This window comes from Heptranchias perlo, chromosome 13 (genome assembly GCF_035084215.1).
Source record: "Heptranchias perlo isolate sHepPer1 chromosome 13, sHepPer1.hap1, whole genome shotgun sequence".
Classification (NCBI taxonomy): Eukaryota; Metazoa; Chordata; class Chondrichthyes; order Hexanchiformes; family Hexanchidae; genus Heptranchias; species Heptranchias perlo.
The window spans coordinates 47,686,568-47,706,858 of record NC_090337.1 but is presented as its reverse complement, the minus strand read 5'-3'; the positions used below and the strand labels follow the sequence as shown (position 1 = coordinate 47,706,858).

General features: G+C 43.1%; 1 protein-coding gene across 9 annotated transcripts in view; it reads left to right on the top strand.

Moving 5' to 3' along the window:
* The window catches only part of pxylp1 (2-phosphoxylose phosphatase 1), a 200,469-nt gene that overhangs the window by 83,920 nt on the left and 96,258 nt on the right, over positions 1 to 20,291 (top strand). The gene's annotated exons all lie outside the window — the stretch shown is intronic.

Here is a 20,291-nt window from a genome sequence, read left to right as displayed (position 1 = left end):
AAATGTTGGTGTTCAGAGAGAATTGGGTGTCCTCATACAAGAAACACAAAAGGTTAGCATGCAGGTACAACAAGCAATTCGGAAAACGAATGGCATGTTTGCCTTTATTGCAAGGTGGTTGGAGTACAAGAGTTAGGTTGTGCTGCAATTGTGCAGACCTTTGGTGAGACCTCACCTGGAGTACTGTTTACAGTTTTGGTCTCCTTATCTAAGGAAGGATATACTTGCCTTAGAGGTGGTGCAAAGAAGGTTCACTAGATTGATTCCTGGGATGAGAGGGTTGTCCTATGAGGAGAGATTGAGTAAAATGGGCCTATACTGTCTGGAGTTTAGAAGAATGAGAGGTGATCTCTTTGAAACGTACAAGATTCTGAGGGGGCTTGACAGGGTAGATGCTGAGAGGTTGTTTCCCCTGGCTGGAGAGTCTAGAACTAGGGGGCATAGTCTCAGGATAAGGGGTCGGCCATTTAAGACTGAGATGAGGAGAAATTTCTTCACTCAAAGGGTTGTGAATCTTTGGAATTCAGAGGGCTGTGGATGCTAAGTCGTTAAATATGTTCAGGGCTGAGATATATAAATTTCTGGACTCTAGGGGAATCAAGGGATATGGGGATCGGGCGGGAAAGTGGAGTTGAGGTCAAAGATCAGCCATGATCTTATTGAATGGTGGAGCAGGCTCGAGGGGCCATATTTCTTATGTTCTTATGTTCTTATCGCCCCGTCCTCAAAAAACCCACCCTTAACTCAAACTACTGCGCAATCGATAACCCCTCTTTTCTCTCTAAGGTTTTGAGCATGTTGTCACCATCTAATCCAGTTCTGCGCTCGCATCTCCCATCACTTGTTCTATTCCCTTCAAAGTAGTTTGCATCCTGCCCATAATGCTAAGACTGCCTGGTCAAAGTCATTGGTGGCATTCGTTGTGAGTGTTATTGTGGCGTGTTATCCCTCTTTGTCCTCCTTAACCTGTCTGTCATGTTAATTTTTTATTTCTTTTTACTTTTCTGATTTTTATTTGATTTTTAAAAAAATCATGTTCCTTGACTTCTGTTTGTCTTTTCTCCCCACCTTTCATTTTGTTCAGTACTATAAACGGGCTTGTTTATCTTCCATTTTCCAGTTCTAATGAAGGGTCCACATTCAAAATATTAACCTGTCCATCAGATGCTGATGGACCTGCTCTAGTACTTCCAACATTTTCTGTTTTTAAAGGTAGATTTACAGCATTTACAGTTTTTTTGTTTCTAAGTTATTTTGCTATTTGAAGGATTAAATTGGTCCTGAAAACCTTACAACACAGCAAGTGTCTTGCCAGTTGTGATGAAAAAAATAATGAATCTGTTTCAGATACCAATGCAATGTTTTGTGTTTGCGACTGAAATGTACTGTCAGAGTGAAGTTGGAAAAAAATCAGAAAAATTAAATAAATCCCCATCACCTACATTTCCCCCCCACCCACCGTGAGACTGAATATTGAAGTACAGTGATGGCCAGGGATTGGACTGATATTAAGGAGTTATATTTGGTTCTCAGCATTGCGTATGATCCTAAATGTTGTGTATATTCAAGATAGTAGGTATACTATAATATGCTGCAAATAATTTCCTTCTAATATGTATTATGCTCTCCAGAGCTCTAAAATCGTACTTAAAAAGTCATCCCGTGATTATTTTGTTCTTCAGCAATAGACTATTATGGTGTTAGGCAGTGTAATTTTGATACTACTTTTAACTGCAATTACTGCTATATTTTTAATAGTGAGACTCCCTCCGTTTCCTCCCCTCTTCTAAAGGCATTAACTCTTGCTCAGGTATTGCTTCATGGGTGCTGGCGGCCCTCTGGTACCTCATCCAAGTGGGCATTTTGCATGCTTGAGTCTAGATAGTGACTGTCAGCGGATTATTTAACGGTAAAAGTCATTACAACCAATCAATCCTGTGCTCTCCCAGTATCCATGCAACAAGGATTACTGGATAGCAATCAGGAGTAAGAACACTGGTTGATTCTTCTGCATCCTAGCTCACAGGTGCTGAGGCCAATTGTATTGCTCCTATTTCTGTGAATTATAGAGCATAAGATTGAACTCATTATGAAACTTCCTTAGCTGTAGGAAATAACATACATCTCTACTCACTCTGTGGCAGGAATGCATCTCCTAGCAAGGGAATCCTGCCTTTGGAAGGTGGGGGAAGTGAACAAATTAGTCGCGGTGGGGGGGGTGGGGGGGGGGGGCGAGGATAAAAATGTAATTCTAAGGTTCTTTGTGGTGTTCATTGACACTGCCATCGTAAGAAAGCCGGACAGCTTGAGCGTGGTCTGCAATCCAGTCCTGATTTATATCCCTGTGCCTTCAGTTGGTGCTGTGCTTTTTGTCTGAAAGCTGTGGTAATTTTTCACAGGGGTTCATATACTCATACATGGTCATAAGAAAACTACTGAAGTGTTTGACAGCTTACTGATAGTTATCTGAAACAGATTGCTGTTCGCAGGTTAAATACTGTACAAATCTTTCTTGCGTAATGTTCATCAGGTATTGATACTGATCGCAGTTTCAACGGCAAAAAAACCTAGCAAATTAAAATAAAGCAATTTTGATTATGCTAGTAACATATTTAACTTTTTTGCATGTTTGTGTCTTCTTTATCTTTATTGGCCATGTTAACATGCAATGATGTTACATTTGAAAGAAACCACTTTATAAAAATAATCCACTTTAGCAGAGAATGGTAGCTGATAATAACTAGATTGTGCTGAATGGGATGGAACATGCAAGGAAAGAAGGAACAAAATGTACTATGGATATTGCCTTTTAAAATATATATTTTACAGATGAACAATTTTCCCTATATTGTGAATAGTTTTGGGGGAGAGAAAGCAAAACACTGCTTGAATGCATCGATGCTTCTCCAACCCCTCCATACCGAAGCAGCAAATGTTTATTGATTTATCTTTAATACTGCCTGACTTCTAAAAGTCAGGGACCCAAAGGTTTATGTAATTTTGAACACACTGGTTTTCAGTTTGCAAAAAAATGTTTTCCTTTATTTTAAGAATGTTATGCCACTTTGAGTGCTCTTAAAATAGCTTTTTTAAAAAAATGGATTGGAACTCCATCCACTAATTTTTAATCTATTTCATACATATTTGTCATTTTGGTTTCTCATCCCCAGAAGGCATTGACTCCTCACAGGGAAAAATTTCCACAGGCTTCCTTGTACATTTCCTAAGTGGCCATTCTTGTGTGAGCCTTGACAGTAGCAAATGTTTTGACTGCAGGGCATTGAGCTCCGTCCCATCCCCACCCGATATTCACACATTCATGTTTACAGCAGGTGCCCGAGCAGTGGTCAGGAGTGGGAACCCAAGGCAATTATTTTCTGTCTCCTAGCTGACGGGTGCTGATGTCAATTATTATGCCCTTGGTTGAGATCAAGAAAATCAGCATAGAAATGGCCCTACAACTGTCCCGATTTATACGGCACATCTACTCACTGGTTGAACTCTCTGAACCACTGGGGGAAACCTTGAAAAATCTTTCAATGTTGATCAAAAAGACTCTCTTTATATGTCAGGAAGAGAGGGAGTGGGGAAGCCTCCTTTCCCAAAGAACAATAAACTGGTTAATCTGATGCAACTGTAATCAATTTCTGAGTAATGTCTGTGCAGTCAGACAGCAATAAAACCTGACGCTGTTCAGTCTGACTGTTCATTCGACTTTGGTGCAAGGATAAACTTCATTGGATTATTGCCAGTTGTCTATACAATACTGCTTTCAGTTTCCCTTTTCAGTTTTCTTCCTTGGTCTCCCCTCCCCTCCTGAATGTGGTGACTCCTTCCTAGGGTATATATTTACAAGCATCATCAGCCTTCCAATACCTCACCCAAGTAACTATTCTTCATGTGTGAGTCTTGATAGTGAGGAGGGAGTTATAACGCCCCCCTCCGCCCAGTGGAAATCAAGCTGGGAAACAGTTAAAATTGAGTGGGAGACTTACCCACTGGCATCGATTCTGCCAACTGCAGTTTTAAATTGCAGGCAGCAAGTGATTATTCTTCATATGTGAGCCAATGCAGTTGGGGAATGGAGGAAGAGTATCGCAGCCAAGCCGTTGCTGTCCTACCCCGATGTCCACACGCGTACTTTTCAGTAAGGATCGCTGGAGAGAAATTAGGAGCAGGAACCTTGTCTAACTTCTCCTCCACCCAATTGCAATGCCTCACAGCCATCCTCCCTGAGATCAGGAAATTCAGCACTGACTTGGAATTGAACTGAGGACCATCTTGATTTGTATGGCTCAGCTCTACACTCAGCAGCATACTGACTAACTGAACCATTGGAGAAGGTTCTTTGGCTTAGTTAACTGTTAGACCTTGCAGTTCAATATTTAAAAAAACAATTTGTTTTATTAATGCTTCTTAATTTTCATAGCTTACAGTAAAAAGTCCAGATGAACAAAATACAAATATACCATTTGTTACCAAAACACAAACATTGTGTGCTGATTTAATTATTTTTTTCTGGTTTGAAGTTTGCTTCTGGCTTGTAATGTGCTGTGTTGATGCTTGAGATTTAAGAATGGCTTCAGATCAGTCATCATTGCAACCAGCCTCCTCCTAATGGCAGTTATTGCAAATTCCATCTCATGGTATCTTGAAAGTTGATCTGGTGGTGTTCTGTTTGAAGTGTGCTCTATACTCCTTTCAGGAGCATGGCTTTTCTGATTACGAGTGGTTTTAGCCAACTTGTGTAGATATCGATTTCAGACACCATCGATAGTATTTGGTTGAGAAAGATGAGGATGATGTCTCTCTACTTTAAATGGATAATGCACCCAGTGAACAGCAGTATTGTCAATGCCTTTCCAATAGACTAAGTTTGTATGAGGGGACACTAAGAATATGCTTGCCCAGTCTGCTATGAAAGGAAGTATTAACCACTAAAAAATCACACCTCATGGCTGGCTTGTATATTGTGGTCAATCCCTTGGCTGTCTTCACTTACTGTAGACTAATCATTTGGTCTGACTTCCCCAAAGTACTGTATGTGTTATATTGTAACATGCCGAGAAAAGAGAATTTCAATATGCAAACCCACTTCATAGAATGAGTTTCTAACAGTCCAGACACTCCAGCCTTTCACCTTCTACATTCAGACAATTTGTAATTCATTAAAATCACGGTTGTAAAATTCCACTGGTTAATTTTTGGGAACAGGCTTTTTTTTTCTTTTTTCCAATTTTGGTGAGTAGAAAACAAAATTGTTCACAACTTGTAAGTAACATCAGCATCTTTCTCCCTTTACCTCTATTCCTTTGGTGTTTCTTTTTCAACTTTCCTGTTGCAATTGTAGTCTAACTCTCTGTTGAACTCCTAAAATCCATTTTATTTATACCCAAATACATTTTATGTTTTGTTACCTGAGATTAAAAGTCAAATAACTACTTTTAGTAAGGTTAAAAAAAATTTCAGTGAGACCTCCATTATCTGCACTCCAATTATCTGCCAACATTTTCCCGGAAAGTGCAGTGGAAGGCACAGAACATTTCGAGAGTCGGGCCTCATTTAAATAGAACTAATGAGCTGCCTGCCCCAAATGGGAGTCCCAAAGGAGCTCACTGGATTTGGGCTGGTGCATTACTTTTTCCGGCAGAGGCCACACATCTGGCAGCAAGATCAGTCTTGTGAGGGAGGGGCAGGGGGTGGGGTGGGGTGGGGAGTAGGTTCACGATTGTAGAGAGGAGGAACCCAGGGTGGCAGTGGCCCAGATTATTTTTTCACCTTCCTTAAAATCCTCCCTACTTTATGTAAACGTATGCACAGAAACAGAGAACACTGCAACAATGCAGCATTCCAGATTCCTCACTCTTATTGTTTTTAATTTCTTCTTCAATTTGTCTGCACTTTTCTCCCTTCTGTTCTCTCTTGAAACGATTGACTCCCTTACTGAGGTATAGATCCAGGTGCTCACTATCTAGTATCTCATCTAGGTGGCCATTATTCATGTATGAGCCTTGACAGCGAATGCCAGGAGACCACCAACAGTAGAGGATGTCACAGCCAAACTCGATCATCTTCTCATCCATTATTCACGTCTGCACTTTCAGCAGGGCTTGCTGTGTATTCCGGAGTGGAAACTTTGGCCAATTTTTCCTTCTCCAACCTATGGATGTTGGGGCCAATTGTAGCACCTCTACCACTGTATTGGCTGAATTAGCTAACTCAGAACAGACCAGGAAAATCTCAAGGGATCCAATCTGTGTGGCTCAGAGATGGCGATTTTACCCCAAGCTGTCTGGGAACCCCTGTTTACTCTTGATTGTAGAACTTGCCAAGTTAAAATTGCTCATATTTTGTTTGATAACGCTCCTGTGAAGCGCCTTGAGTTGTTTTATAACATTAAAGGCGCTATATAAATGCAAGTTCTTCTTCTTGTTCAATTTACAGGACTGATTCAGGCCATGTGCACCCCAGAGATTCGTGTATATGCTGAAAATAACCATGACTTATTTAGTTTTTGGTTCAATAGTCATTCTACAATATCTTACCTTCCCATTCTTCACTAGATTTGAACCCAAATGAGATAGTGATAGATCAGTTAAGGAGCATTATGCTATCCTGAAGGTGGCAGTTGATGTCGCTTATATCTCTTTAGCTGATTTAAATCTGCTTGAACACAAGCCAAACATTAACAATTATTCAGCATCTCTAAATGAGTTGTCTTTTGCTAAATTGGAAAAACAGCAATTGCATTTGTGTTTGTGAACTCATGCAGTGAACATTTGTCTTGACTAATGGGCTAATTGCAACAAAAATCATTTAACTGCAGTTTGGTATGGGATTATTTTGTAATCTGAAAATAAGCAGCTACTGGGCAACTGTTAGAACTTCAGCACCAGTTTAAATTCATTTAGCATTTTGCTGCAGGTCAGTTCAGTGGTGCATAGTGTGGAGTGGGAATTCATGTTTGGCAGGACACAATGAGTTGTGAATGTAGTCTGTCTGATGAAATGAGATGCTGTTAGAAAAACTGGAAAAGAAGAATGGATTATGGGCGTCATTTTAGCACCCGCTATCGGGTGAGTTCCTGGCGGGGGGGCTCCGAAAATCGGGAAATCCCGGCACGGGACCGGAGCCCGCCTCGAGCCCGCGCACTTCCGGGTTCCCCGGTGACGCGCCGGCGTGCGCGCGCAGCCCCCGCTGGTGGGAATCCCGCAGGCAATTAAAGCCAGCGGGATGCCTTGTGAAAGTATTTATTTAGGTATTTCAGGTCATTAACTGACCTGATTAAGGGATTATGTGAGAAGGGGTGGGATTTTAGAGCAAACTGGGACTGTTTCCCACACTGGGGGAAACACTCCCAGGTCAAATGGACGTGTTGCAGCCATCAGCCTGTGGCAGCTGCAAAGGTCCATTTGACAGGTGTGGGGGGAGACCCTCACCCATTGCAGGAGGCCACTCTGTCATTTGGGACAAAGTTTGGCCTCCACCACCCTCCTCCTGACAGTCAAAGTCACCAACCTGCACACTTACCCCGGGCTCTGGAGACATGTACCTACCTTGCGGACCCCCTCAGATGTACATCTTGCGGATGGGGGCCGCCGTAGCTGCAGTCATGACCTCCTCGGAGGGCGAACAGCCTCACCAGCCTCGCCATCCACGCCATCCACCTCTGACACGTGGAGCTCCACAACAGAGTGCTGTGACACATCCACCTATACAGCAGGAGGGAGGGCTACCGCAGAGAGAGATGCGTCGCAGAGGGCACTACCCTCGCCACAGGGTCCACAGACCGAGGCTCAGCTTCCTGGACCTCTCTGAGCAGCAGTGCACACGGAGGCTCAGAGTTACTCGACATGTAGTCGTGGACATCTGCAGCCTCTTTCATGCCGAGCTGCTCCTGGCTGGCCCGAGCACCATCTTCTTACCTGTCGCTGTCAAAGTCACCACTGCCCTCAACAACTTCTCCTCCGCATCCTTCCAGGGTGCCACCTGGGACATCGCCGACGTCTCTCAGTTGTCTGCGCAAAAGAGCCCTGCAAATACACCTACACCTACTCTGCAGTGACACAATGGGTGGCATCAGTTGTGGGTCCTCATAGTGATCCTCAGGAGAGGGCATTATTGCACAAACCAGACAAGATTCGCAAAGACATGGCAGTAGTGGTGCCAATATAATATGTAATGTGAGTTGGTCAGAAATTCAATAGAAGTAACACCCATGACAAACCCTCAAACACACTTGTGCATCCCCTTCATGCTCACGACACATTTGCCTTACGCTGCCTACTGCACATATGTGATGCATGCCCTATGGCTGCAGCACAGGTAGTGGCAGGTTGAGTGAGGCTGACTGTGAAAGAGATGCATGAGAGGGTGAGTATGAGATAGAGCCATGAGATTGTATGAGGATTGAGTTGAGTGGTAGTGGCGGGATGAGTACTGGCGAGGTGAGTAAGTGCAGGTAAGATGAGGATGAGGTTTGAGTGAGTATGAGGGGTGATGTGACAGAGTAGTGTTGGCAGTGCTGAAGGAGATGTGGGGTGGGGGCAGTGATGTGGCAGACAGAGTGTAGGGGAAAGACTACGTGTACTCACTTTGGCTGACCTACTGAGGTCATTGGACCGCCTCCTGCACTGTATGCAGGTGGGCGATACGTTGGTTGCGCTGGTGACCTCCTCTGCCACCTCGAGCCAGGCCTTCCTGGTGGCAGAGGCAGGCCGCTTCCTCCTGCCCGCCGGGAGGAAGATCTCTGTCCTCCCCCTCCTCCTCACCCCATGTATTGATACCTGGAGTGAGGCATCATTAAACTGGGAGCAGCCTTCCCCCTGGGCTGCTCCATGCTGTAATTTTTTCTATTTGTTGCAGCATCTGTCAGTGGAGGACTGCCCCTTTAAACTGACAGATCTTACTGCGCATGCGCAGCCCGCCTGACGTGCAGATCAGCAGTGGGGAACCCGGAGGACCAGGTAAGTGGATCCAATTAGTGGATTGTATGCTACGATCGCGCGGGAAGCTGACTAATTTCACCGGGCGCTACCCACGTGCCCAATAGCCCCCCCGCCGAGAACCCGCAGCCCTGCTAACATCGGGCCCTATGTCTCTGTAGAGGAGCAGTTTATAGAGGCTGTGATATTTGCAGCTCTTAATTGCCCCTTGAATTCCTTTTCAGATGTTTTATAAACGAAGCAATATGTAGTCTATGGAATTTGGTTGCAACTGATTACACAGTATAAAACAAATTGTTTATCTCTCTTTAAGGGTCTGTAGTCACTTTCATGCAACAGTTTCATTACTTGGCATTAGCTGATTTTATGGTTCTGTATTTTAAATTGTTGCATCTGTTCTTTTAGATGTATCATTTTTCACCCAGGTGAATTTTCACTTACCAGGCGGTAGTGAATCAGCTGCCTGCTTTGTACCCCATCCGACTTTCGTCCCCATTGACTTCAAGGGAAACAAAAATCGGGCGAGGTGTAAAGCAAGCGGGTGATCCGCTACCATCTGTTTTCCACCCGGCGATGAAAGTGCAAATTCACCCCAATAAACCTGCGAATGTAAATATTCTGCCTGAATTTCTAGAAATCATCGTCTCGACTTTTCCTGCTGCTCCTAGTTGCTATTTGTGAATGGCAGCAAAATTGGTTTGCAATTCCAGCAGATCGGTTTTTCATTTTTCCTCTTCCCCCGCCCCCCCCCCCCCCAATATCTGCAGGAGGAAGCTGCTACGGTAAGGAAACCAGATGTCCAGGGTTGCAATAGAGTGGGATATAGGTGGCAGTTCATTTACAGGGCCCGCCCGTTAATTGGTTTAGGTGATTTCTGACTCATTTTCCATTTTATTTTAAATATTTCTTGTTGGCACTTAGTCTGACATAAGCCTTTGTGCCTGTTGCCCTTAATTATTATTTTTTTGCTCCAAGTACCATTGCTGTCAAAAGTGAGTTTCCTAGTAACAATCCTCTGTGCTGATGTGTTCGGAAGAAGAGGAGGACCTACAGAGGGATACCAGTCAGGTCAGGCTGCCTGAGAGTTGCTCTGTGCTCTCCCACCAGTACCTGTACATAAGTATCTGTAGACAGAGGTGAATTACTTTGCCAAATGTACTGCTGGTGGAGGTTCCTATTGGCAACAGAATCTGCAACAGATGACGATCGGTGGTGTCACTAAGATATGTGAAAGTTTTACTAGTCATTATGCTGGATGATTCTTCAAAAGCACCCCAATCACAACATGTCATGCTTTTTATGATACCGCATGATCGAAGGCATGCCAGTGTCATCATTAGCCAGCAAAATCTGATTGCCTGTACCCACCAAGATGCCACCATCCATATTTGCAGACTTTGTTGCACCTACCTAGAAACTACGTTAGGGAATTGTCTTTATAGCAGAATGCCAGATCAGAATTGTTCCATCTGTTGGGACACCTGTTACTAACATAACATTGAAGACATGGTAAAGAAACTTTTTCTGAGGTCGTTTTCTTGAAAAAAAAACAGGTTTCTATATTGAAAGAACACAAACAGTGTTAATTGTATCCATATTAATTAGTGTTAATTGTGTGTATCAATTGGGGACTCTTTCGTATCCGTTAAAATGAGAGCTTATCGAGGAGGAGCACAGTGTGGGTAGTGTGGATCTCGATGAATAAAGGCTTAGAAGCAACTGAAGACCAGGCTCTAGTATCCTATCCTTCACCACCTGGCTATCTATTTTTTGACATGGTAGCAGAGGATGGTTGTCTAAAGGTGGAAACTACGATATTTCTTTTTGGACATAAAAAACAACTTGAAAGCCTAGTGGCCATTGTGAAAATGGCAGAAAGCAAGTTCAAATCGTTGAGGTACGATTTCTCGCCAATGTTAGAATCATAGAATCATAGAAGTTTACAACATGGAAACAGGCCCTTCGGCCCAACATGTCCATGTCGCCCAGTTTATACCACTAAGCTAGTCCCAATTGCCTGCACTTGGCCCATATCCCTCTATACCCATCTTACCCATGTAACTGTCCAAATGCTTTTTAAAAGACAAAATTGTACCCGCCTCTACTACTGCCTCTGGCAGCTCGTTCCAGACACTCACCACCCTTTGAGTGAAAAAATTGCCCCTCTGGACCCTTTTGTATCTCTCCCTTCTCACCTTAAATCTATGCCCCCTCGTTATAGACTCCCCTACCTTTGGGAAAAGATTTTGACGATCTACCTTATCTATGCCCCTCATTATTTTATAGACTTCTATAAGATCACCCCTAAACCTCCTACTCTCCAGGGAAAAAAGTCTCAGTCTATCCAACCTCTCCCTATAAGTCAAACCATCAAGTCCCGGTAGCATCCTAGTAAATCTTATCTGCACTCTTTCTAGTTTAATAATATCCTCTCTATAATAGGGTGACCAGAACTGTACACAGTATTCCAAGTGTGGCCTTACTAATGTCTTGTACTACTTCAACAAGACATCCCAACTCCTGTATTCAATGTTCTGACCAATGAAACCATGCATGCTGAATGCCTTCACCACCCTGTCCACCTGTGACTCCACTTTCAAGGAGCTATGAACCTGTACTCCTAGATCTCTTTGTTCTATAACTCTCCCCAACACCCTACCATTAACGGAGTAGGTCCTGGCCCGATTCGATCTACCAAAATGCATCACCTCACATTTATCTAAATTAAACTCCATCTGCCATTCATCGGCCCACTGGCCCAATTTATCAAGATCCCGTTGCAATCCTAGATAACCTTCTTCACTGTCCACAATGCCACCAATCTTGGTGTCATCTGCAAACTTACTAACCATGCCTCCTAAATTCTCATCCAAATCATTAATATAAAAAACAGATAACAGCGGACCCAGCACCGATCCCTGAGGCACACCGCTGGTCACAGGCCTCCAGTTTGAAAAACAACCCTCTACAACCACCCTCTGTCTTCTGTCGTCAATCCAATTTTGTATCCAATTGGCTACCTCACCTTGGATCCCGTGAGATTTAATCTTATGTAACAACCTACCATGCGGTACCTTTGTCAAAGGCTTTGCTAAAGTCCATATAGACCACATCTACTGCACAGCCCTCATCTATCTTCTTGGTTACCCCTTCAAAAAACTCAATCAAATTCGTGAGACATGATTTTCCTCTCACAAAACCATGCTGACTGTTCCTAATCAGTCCCTGCCTCTCCAAATGCCTGTAGATCCTGTCTCTCAGAATACCCTCTAACAACTTACCCACTACAGATGTCAGGCTCACCGGTCTGTAGTTCCCAGGCTTTTCCCTGCCGCCCTTCTTAAACAAAGGCACAACATTTGCTACCCTCCAATTTTCAGGCACCTCACCTGTAGCTGTCGATGATTCAAATATCTCTGCTAGGGGACCCGCAATTTCCTCCCTAACCTCCCATAACGTCCTGGGATACATTTCATCAGGTCCCGGAGATTTATCTCCCTCTCTGTAATATGTACACTCCTTAAGACATCACTATTTATTTCCCCAAGTTCCCTAACATCCATGCCTTTCTCAACCGTAAATACCGATGTGAAATATTCATTTAGGATCTCACCCATCTCTTGTGGTTCCGCACATAGATGACCTTGTTGATCCTTAAGAGGCCCTACTCTCTCCCTAGTTACTCTTTTGCCCTTTATGTATTTGTAGAAGCTCTTTGGATTCTCCTTTGCCTTATCTGCCAAAGCAATCTCATGTCCCCTTTTTGCCCTCCTGATTTCTCTCTTAACTCTTCTCCGGCAATCTCTCTACTCTTCATGGGATCCACTTGATCCCAGCTGTATATGCATGCCATATGCCTCCTTCTTCTTTTTGACTAGGGCCTCAATCTCCCGAGTCATCCAAGGTTCCCTACTTCTAACAGCCTTGCCCTTCACTTTATAAGGAATGTACTTACCCTGAACCCTGGTTAACACACTTTTGAAAGCCTCCCACTTACCAGACATCCCTTTGCCTGCCAACAGACTCTCCCAATCAACTTCTGAAAGTTCCTGTCTAATACCATCAAAATTGGCCTTTCCCCAATTTAGAATTTTAACTTTTGGGCCAGACCTATCATTCTCCATAGCTATCTTAAAACTAATGGAATTATGATCACTGGTCCCAAAGTGATCCCTCACTAACACTTCTGTCACCTGCCCTTCCTTATTTCCCAAGAGGCGGTCAAGTTTTGCCCCCTCTCTAGTCGGGCCATCCACATACTGAATGAGAAATTCCTCCTGAATACACTCAACAAATTTCTCTCCATCCAAGCCCCTAATGCTATGGCTGTCCCAGTCAATGTTGGGAAAGTTAAAGTCCCCTCCTATTACCACCCTATTTTTCTTGCAGCTGTCTGTAATCTCCTTACATATTTGCTCCTCAATTTCCCATTGACTATTTGGGGGTCTGTAGTACAATCCTATCAAAGTGATCTCTCCCTTCTTATTTTTCAGTTCTACCCATATAGACTCAGTGGGCGAACCCTCGGATATATCCCCTCTCACTACTGCCGTGATGTTCTCCCTAATCAAGAACGCAACTCCCCCTCCTCTCTTACCTCCTGCTCTATCTTTCCTATAGTATCTGTACCCTGGAACATTGAGCTGCCAGTCCTGCCCCTCCCTTAGCCATGTTTCAGTAATAGCTATAACATCCCAGTCCCATGTACCCATCCATGCCCTGAGTTCATCTGCCTTGCCCATCAGACTTCTTGCATTGAAATAAATGCAGTTTAATCTAGACTTCCCTTGGTCTTTGCCCTGCTTTCTCAGACCATCGTCTGATGTAAGTGGAGAAAGAAAAATTTTGCTCAAGATTTACGCTCACAACCTTTCAATATGGTACAGCTATATAAAACCCTCTCCGGACTGTATGTCATCCAGCATATTAACAACAGTTGGGCTAGTATGGTTGTAGGAATTGTTTCGTTGTACAAGTCAGCTAAAAATTGAAGCTGTTGGAATAATATATCTAGAAAGAAGCATTCAATGGAATGGAGAACCTTTCAGTCTTCATGCCGATTTGATCTTTTATTTCATACTATTTCTTGTATAATTAACGCTCCTCTGCTCCCCCTGGTTTCCTTATAATCATCGAATACAGTCACAATCTTCAGCAGAACTGATCCACATACGTGCATTCACGCTCCACCCTTAGGCCCCAGGGTCATAATAAAATACATATTTCCTAGCATCTCTTGCAAATGCCCCAACATATGAAAAATTGTGATTGCTTACAAAATAACTGTTACACATAGCTCCGAAAAAAATACTATTCTTCACATTCAGCAATTATATGAACTGGCCCAAAAGAAGAAATATTAACCAGCTAGTCGAAAAGTTTAAGTTTTGCCTACGAGCAAAATGTATGCTTGGATGGATCACAGTAAAAGTGCTGCTTAAAGAAGGAAGGTGTAATTAGAATATCAGTTAAATAATAAAGTACTACTCACTGCTGTGGTAAGAACAGGTCCATTTTGCTAAGATTAATTAAGCGTTCCGTTGATATCTTTGATTTTTTTTGCTCGATTGCCTTCAAGATTAAGGAAGAATGTTATACTTTTCCCTTGAATGTTTTACCTCTATTTATCTGTCAGGAGGCAAAATAAATCAGTGTAAGGATCCACAATAATACAAATTGCACCGGATTTAAACATAAAGAAAGAATGGAACAAGAAAAAGTTAGTCCGCTTATCAGGCCTGTCACTTCCACAACTCAGGTAAAAGAATGAAAGACCTGCATTTATATAGCATCTTTCACCACCTCAGGACGTCCCAACGTATTTCACAGCCAATGAAGTACTTCCGAAGCGCAGTCACTGCTGCAATGTAGCAAACGCGGCAGCCAACCCGCACACAGCAAGGTCCTACAAACAGCAATGTGATAATGACCAGACAATCCGCTCTTTTTTAAAGTGATGAGGGATAAATGTTGGGCAGGACACCGGGGAGAACTCCCCTGCTCTTCTTCGAAATAGTGCCCTGAGAGTTTGAACTGCATGACCAATGGAAGAATGAGGTTAATATGTGGACACAGGTTATTACTCTACTAAAGAGAAAACAAGGCATGGCTTTGACGTCGTCGCTTCTTGAATAAAGTAAAATCAGAAGTAAGGTATTTTCTGAAATGGATGCAGATCTTTTGGGTAATGATGACGGTTTTACCTTTCTAAGAATTTCTGGAACAAATCTGCAAGAAAGGTGACCTGTTAAGTGCCTATTAGGCCTGGTCAGCATTTGATAGATTTTGGAAAACGGACAGTCATTCAACGGAAGAGTATATCATGGACTTTGATAAATTGTACAAAAGGTTGACAAAGTTCAAATTGGGAATCCCTGGATCCGTACTAGCGTTTAAGTTACTAGACTGTGCTAAGGTGTCACATATGGATAGGCAGCTGGTCCTAACTGGCATCCAGTTCTTGGAAAAGGAGGCTCTGTTGGGTCAAATGTCTGCTGCCTTAAAAAAAAATCTTGGGGAAACAGTTAATCCCTTCAGCCTTCATGGGACAAATGAGGCCTTCCACTGTGGCACAAAGAATAGAAGATTCAATGGTTACCAGGTTTCAAAATGTTCCAGATGCTGAACGCTGGCACCAATCCAGTTTTCAAAATTTTCAAGAGACCGGACACAGGCATCAATAGGATGGGTGGATTAAAGTCAGCCAGATTGGTGATGAAAGGAAGCACAGCAAATCCAGTTATATCAACAGAAGACAAAATTGGGACAGTAATAACGGGTGAATGAATTCCAGGAGTGCCCAAGGAAAAATCAGTGGATGCTTTAGGTGTGACTCTAAGTATCATTAGGAGGTGAATTGCCCAAAGTGAAGATGCAAGGTGTTTGAAATGATGCATGAAGAATGTAGTTCTGAGGAAGAGGATGAAGATAATGATTAATCTGAACAGATTATACTGGTCACAAGGAGTTTTAATCCTGTGATGAATGTATTAGTCGCAGTTTCCTTTAATTGTGCGGTGTTAGATTGTGCATGTAGATTGGTTAAAATGTTATCTTGATTCACTAAGTAGCAAGGATCGACACAAGGTTAAGGAATATAAAAATTCTACATGTTTTAGGTTTGGAGATGACAACACCTTGAGGTCACTCAAGAGAGTGGTAATTCCACATAAGATAGTTGGAGTAAGCCATTTTATAAGTACGGATATAGTCTCTAGTGAGATACCAATGCTTTTGGATAAACTTTCTATGAAAAAGGCAAAAATGAAACTTGACATGGAACACGCTGAGGCAATCATTTTTGGGAAATTGGTTGATTTGCAGTTTACCCAGTCAGGGCATTATTGTATCCCCTTAATAAAACCTGATGTTTCTCATCAGTACATTAAGTAAGTATTAATGGAATCAGGTGATAAGGATAAGAGAGAAAAAAAACAAATTGTCTTAAAGTTATATAGACAATTTGCCCACCCTATTTGTCATCATTTAAAAATCCTGCCAGAAGATGCAGGTGTAGTTGATGAGGAGTTTGGGTTTTGCCAGGACCACTCGGCTCCTCATTACAGCCTTGGTCCAAGCATGGACAAAAGAGCTGAATTCCAGAGGTGAGGTGAGAGTGACTGCCCTTGACATCAAGGCAGCATTTGACCGAGTGTGGCACCAAGGAGCCCTGGTAAAATTGAAGTCAATGGGAATCGGGGGGAAAACTCTCCAGCGGCTGGAGTCATGCCTAGCACAAAGGAAATGGTAGTGGTTGTTGGAGGCCAATCATCTCAGCCCCAGGACATTGCTGCAGGAGTTCCTCAGGGCAGTGTCCTGGGCCCAACCATCTTCAATTGTGTCATCAATGACCTTCCCTCCATCATAAGGTCAGAAATGGGGATGTTTGCTCATGATTGCACAGTGTTCAGTTCCATTCACAACCCCTCAAATAATGAAGCGGTCCGAGCCCGCATGCAGCAAGACCTGGACAACATTCAGGCTTGGGCTCATAAGTGGCAAGTAACATTCGCGCCAGACAAGTGCCAGGCAATGACCAGCTCCAACAGGAGAGAGTCTAACCATCTCCCCTTGACATTCAACGGCATTACCATCGCCGAATCCCCCATCATCAACATCCTGGGGTTCACCATTGACCAGATACTTAACTGGACCAACCACATAAATAATGTGGCTACAAGAGCAGGTCAGAGGCTGGGTATTCTGTGGCGAGTGACTCACCTCCTGACTCCCCAAAGCCTTTCCACCATCTACAAGGCACAAGTCAGGAGTGTGATGGAATACTTTCCACTTGCCTGGATGAGTGCAGCTCCAAAAACACTCAAGAAGCTGAACACCATCCAGGACAAAGCAGCCCACTTGATTGGCACCCCATCCACCACCCTAAACATTCACTCCCTTCACCACCGGCACACAGTGGCTGCAGTGTGTACCATCCACAGGATGCACTGCAGCAACTCGCCAAGGCTTCTTCGACAGCATCTCCCAAACCTGCGACCTCTATCACCTAGAAGGACAAGAGCAGCAGGTACATGGGAACAACACCACCTGCACGTTCCCCTCCAAGTCACACACCATCCCGACTTGGAAATATATCGCCGTTCCTTCATCGTTGCTGGGTCAAAATCCTGGAACTCCCTTCCTAACAGCACTGTGGGAGAACCTTCACCACACGGAATGCAGCGGCTCAAGAAGGCGGCTCACCACCACCTTCTCAAGGGCAATTAGGGATGGGCAATAAATGCTGGCCTCGCCAGCGACGCCCTCATCCCATGAACGAATAATAAAAAAAATAGAAGAGATTAGTGAGAACTGTAAAATCTGTAAGACGTATAGATGGACGCCCCCACGTCCTATTGTAAGTGTTCCATTAGCACGTGACTTTAACAAGGTAGTTGTCATGGATCTAAACGTATGGGACAAAGACAGAAATGTTTTCATCTTACATTTTATTGACCTGGCTACGAGATTTAGTATTTCTACATTGATATATAGTAAGGAGAAGAAGGTTATTCCAGATAAAATTATGGAAAAATGGACAGGGACTGGACTTGGGACACCAGCAAAGTTTTTGACCGATAATGGAGGTGATTTCGCTAACGCAGAGTTCAGAGATATGTGTGAAAATATGAATATAATTGTCATGAATACAGCAGCTGAGAGCCCTTTTAGCAATGGTCTTTGTGAAAGGAATCATGCTGTGATTGATAGCATGGTGCATAAAATTTTGGCTGATCGAACAGAGTGTAAATTGTCAATTGCCCTAGCATGGGCAGTTCATGCAAAGAATTCTCTTCAGATGGTTGGAGGATATAGTCCTTACCAACGAGTCTACGGGCGCAATCACAAATTACCTTACGGTCTTTGTTGCAATCCTCCTGCTCTGGAAGGTAGTACAATTAGTGCTGTTTTTTCTGAGCGTTTAAATGCAATGTATGCAGGGAGACAGGCTTTTATCAAGGCTGAGGTATCAGAGAAAATTTATAGAGCGCTGAGGCATCGCATTAGACCATCTGAGACAGAGTTCAATTCAGGAGATTTGGTATACTATAAACGAGAGGGAATGGAAAGGCCCTTGTAAGGTAATAGGACGGAATGGTAAAACAGTACTTGTCCAAAATGGCAATCAAACTGTTGAGGTTCATTCCTCATGATTAATTGGAATTAATTATAAAATCTCGGACTCTGAGCAGTTGATAGAAGTAAATGAGGCACCTTGTGCCTCAGATATTCACGATTTTTTTGATGAAGTTCCTGAGGCACAGACTGAGGTAGATCAAGGACTGGACAGTGGTAATATCCGTGATCAAGAATCACATGACAGAGCTATCACATCCACAGAACAATTACCCAAAGTGGGTACACGGGTAACGTATGTTCCAGGAGGGACTAATGGATGCAACAATTTTGGGACATGCAGGCAAAGCTATCGGTAGGTTTAAATTTTGGTTGAATGATCAGGATGATGGCCAAGAAGCGAGGTCCATGGACTGGCAGAATGATGTAAAAGAGTGGAGAATTCGAAAGCGGAGTACAGGTAGTGATACGGGGTCCAGAAGTGAATCTCGCGTCAGAAAACGATCACGAGCTAAAGATGAAAGAGGGAGATCTCACAGTAATAGTCCCTACAGACATAGAAGTGGAAGTAGAAGACGTAGCTTGACTAGGTCAGACAATGAAACAAAGACCACAGAACAGTCATGTAACAAGACTAGAAGCAGAAGTCCTCATGATTGTGAAGTATTGTTGGCTGCCAATAAACCTGAGGATAAACGAGTAAGAGAGGCAAAACAAAGGGAGTTAGATAGTTGGAAAGAATTTGGAGATTACTCGGAGGTAACAAATATGGGTCAACCAGCTTTGTCGCAGAGATGGGTTTGCACTGAAAAAGTCCTTGCAAATGGGACTTATAAGGCTAAAGCAAGGTTGGTAGCTTGGGGTTTTGAAGAAAAACTGGGTGATACAGATATTCGAGTGGATTCTTCCACTGCTGGAAAGGTAATCTTAAAAATCTTTTTGGCTCTTTTGGCAACATATTCATGGGAGTGGAGGTCAATTGACCCAAAAGCCGCATTTCTGCAGGATGATACTTTTCAGAGAGAAGTGTTTCTGAAACCGCCGAAAGAGGCAGCAGATGCGGAAGGAAAACTATGGAAACTAAACAAATGCGTCTATGGCCTGAATGATGCTTCCAGGGTATGGTATTTTTCGGTGTGATCTGTTTTGCTGAAAATAGGTTCAACTAAAAGCAGATCCCGCAATGTTTTATTGGTACCATAAAGGAAAACTTTCAGGCATCTTCGTGATGCATGTTGATGATTTCTTTTGGGGTGGTACTGCAGAATTTGAGAAACTCGTCATTTATAAGATTACAGTTGAATTTAAAATTGGGGATCAGGCCTGTGGGGCTTTTAAATATATTGGTTTAGATATTAAGCAGAGTGGGTCTGGTATAACTTGAAATCAACAGTCTTATTTAGAGAGTGCTACTCCCATCCCGGTGAATCGTACGAGGTCATCACGGAAAAGTGATGTTACACCGAAAGAAGAGACAGAGCAATTACGAAGCTTGATTGGTCAGTTGAACTGGTTGTGCACTCATACTAGACCAGATGCCAGTTTTGACGTGTTGGAGTTAAGTACTTCAATGAAATACCCCATAGTAGAGAATGTTTTAAGGGGAAATAAAACATTACAAAAATTAAATATAGATAAACACGCACTTAAGTTCCCATCCTTAGGTGACCCAAAGAAAATGAAGCTAGTTATCTTTAGCGATGCTTCACATGCTAATCTTCCTGATGGATATTCTAGTGCAGCTGGTTTCATAGTGTTTCTCATGGACAA